This window comes from Nannospalax galili, unplaced genomic scaffold (assembly GCF_000622305.1).
Source record: "Nannospalax galili isolate Female #2095 unplaced genomic scaffold, S.galili_v1.0 scaffold362, whole genome shotgun sequence".
Lineage (NCBI taxonomy): Eukaryota > Metazoa > Chordata > Mammalia > Rodentia > Spalacidae > Nannospalax > Nannospalax galili.
Window position 1 is genome coordinate 180,376 of NW_008348785.1, and position 2,994 is coordinate 183,369.

A 2,994-nucleotide genomic window follows, 5' to 3' on the forward strand; every position below is an offset into this window, starting at 1 on the left:
TCCGTAACCCTCTTTCCACTGGCCTCTCTTTGTAAGTCATCTGCTTTTTAAAAAAAATGTATTATTATTTTTAATTTTAAGTATATGAGTGTATTGCTTGCATTTAGGTAGGTGCACTCATGTACAATGCCCACAGAGATCAGAAGAGGGCGTCGGATCCCCTAGAACTGGAGTTGCAAACAGTTGTTAGCTGCCATGTGGGTGCTGGGAATTGAACCTGGGTCCTCTGCAAGAGCAGACAATGCTCTTAACCACTAAGCCATCTCTCCAGTCCCAGGTTTGTTTGTTTTTTTTTAAAGCACCCTTTCAGTGAGGATACACTCTACCCACAATCTACCCAGGCTGACTTAGCATACATGTAGGCAACCAAAGAGAGGGAAAGGAGATATGCAGCCCTTGCTCCCCAAAGACCTCAGACATGCCAAGATCTCTTCCAAGTTGCTACGTTCTTGACAAGGACACTAGTTGGCCCCTTGGAGAGGGAATCACCTTGGATATCATCTGCTGTTCAAGGAAGCAAAATGTTTTAGGTTGCACATGGTACTTTCAGAATTTCCCAAGACTTGGGGCTGGGAGATGGCTTATTCGGATCTCCAGAACTCATGTGAAAAGCTGGGTGCATGTGTCTGTCATTTCAGTGCTGGGGAGGCGGGACAGGCGAATGACTGGGGCCAGCTGATCAGCCAGCAGAGCCCAATTGATGAGCTCTAGGTTCAGTAAGAGACCTTGTCTCAAAACATAAGGTGGCGAGTGATTGAAGAAGACATTCAGTATTAACTTCTGACCTACACACATACATATACGAACACATAAACACACAAATGCACACACCAACGAGAGAGAGAGAGAGAGAGAGAGAGAGAGAGAGAGAGAGAGAGAGAGAGAGAGAGCCCTGTGAGAGCTTTACTTTGTGCTGGTTTCCTGAAATGGCTCAGTCATTCCGTAATTGCACTGCAGTTAAAGGCAACAGATGTCAGAAATTTCATCACTATCATCTGCCATTACAGGGGGTAGAGGAGCAAAGAATGTATCTTAACTGCTCAAGCACAAGCCAACAGTGGTTGGCAACTGTGCTTTTCCTAAGAATTAATGGTTTATAATATGGTTGAGTGGATAGTCTAGATAAATAGCAGGTTGACTGTCTCTGTAATTACATTATGAGCTGAAAGGAGTGATAAGTGTTTGTTTTAGCATCACATTTTAATTTGGAAAAAATTGACTTGATTGTGATTTAAGTCTAATTAATCATTTTTAAAGTTTTCATTAATATTAATAATAAATATTTAATTCTAAGATATTAAATGAGCAAAAGGGAAAAATTTGAATCTTGGGCAGGTCTGTTAATCTCACTATTAAAATAGAAGTGAACTGAAAGATGATTTTGAATCTCACTCTACATTTTTTAAGGACTGATTTATGTTTAAAATTAATCTTTAAAATGAACCGAAAAGTCACACTTTGTGACAGGTGGGGAAAATCAGATTATGAATCACATATGTTCCACAGTTCATACAAACTGGGGAATGCAGTACGGCCTTTTTATGAACTGTTACTTTATTCTTGTTTTTGTTTTTGTTTTAGACAGGGTCTCACCATGTAGCCCTGGCTGGCCTGGACTTTGCTGTGTAGACCAGGCTGGCCTCATTTATTCCTGAGGTTGAATTCCTTGGCAGAAGGAAGTGATATCTTCAGTCAGGGCCCTAACCAGGGGTCATTGGGAGTTTACCTCTTTGGGACAAGAAAGAACCATGGCACGATTAGCCACATTAGAGCAACTGGGCCAATTGTAAAAGGATTCCCATCCCATATGAATTTCTGTGCAGACTGTTCAATGTCCCACAGCACCCCGTTTGGTGTTTAAAGCAAGCCTGGGTGCCCATGGGTACAATTTGGAAGTGCAGTGGACAGTAAATACCAACTTGAACCAATGCACAGTAGTCAGAAACAATGTCTGGCGTCCCTGGAGACTTATCCAAGAGGTGAAGTCTGGCCGGGAGCTCGGCAGGTGACCCCCATCAGCAAGGGAGATCATGGGTGAGACAGAGTACTCAGAGAGGTCAGAACAAGGTAGGAAGGAAGGAGGGGGGACGAAGGAAACAGGTGAGAGCCAAGCCCAGTCCCTGCTGTGTCAGTGCCCTGTACTGGGACAGAGGCATTGCTGCAGGGGACAGCTGCCCAGGAATATCTGTCTGGAGGATGAGGGGTCTGGGCAACCAGGAAGGACAGGAGATGCTGCAGCAGATAGGAGACCAGACACAGGTGGGCTCAGGTCCCTGCACACAGGACTCTGGTTGTTATATAATAACAGCTTCACTGCACAGGAGCAGCCAATCCTACAGCAAGGTTTTATACCTTGAGGCATGTAGTGACTACACCATCACCACCAGCACACTTAAGTCACAGAATCCTCAGCTACAACACACTGATAGGGAGAAGGTGACCACGGGTATTTAGAGTGACGTGATTAATCTCATCGGGCTTTGGGCTTGGGACATAGCTCAGTGGTAGAACTTGCCTAGCATGTGCAAAATGCTACATTCAGTCCTCAGAACTCTAGGATCAACATTGCCACCACCAGCAGCCCCACGACCACCATCATTTTCCTGGTTTTGTTTCTATTGCTGTGATGGTATACCCTGACCAAAAGCAACTGAGAGGAGACAGGCTTTATTTGGCTTACAACTCCAGGTTACAGTCCATCCTCATAGGCCCTTTGGACATCAGAGTGGAAAAAGGGGTGATGATTTTGTCAGGTTCCTTCCCTAAGGTTTGCAAGGAACGATTCCTTCTTTGACATATCATGTTAGCCAAAACATCCATTTTGGTTAATAAGCGAGGGGCATTGCCAATAGGGGTGTGAAGCCATTCGAGGACCCCTTGAGGTTGATGGAGAGCCCCAACGAGGGTTGGGGAGGAATTGAAAATCAGGAGGTGGACTGTGGAGGAGGGCTTATAGCTGTGCAGGGTCGGTCATCTCTTGAAGGGATTTGTTGA

The 2,994-nt window shown here is 44.9% G+C and overlaps 1 non-coding gene across 1 annotated transcript; it reads right to left on the reverse strand.

Annotated features, from left to right (window-relative positions):
• Nucleotides 1–354: 354 nt before the first annotated feature.
• LOC115072494 lies at nt 355–496 on the reverse strand. Its single transcript, XR_003851552.1, has one exon. It is a non-coding gene; the product is annotated as a small nucleolar RNA SNORA67 (small nucleolar RNA).
• Between the last annotated feature and the right edge of the window lie 2,498 nt (nt 497–2,994).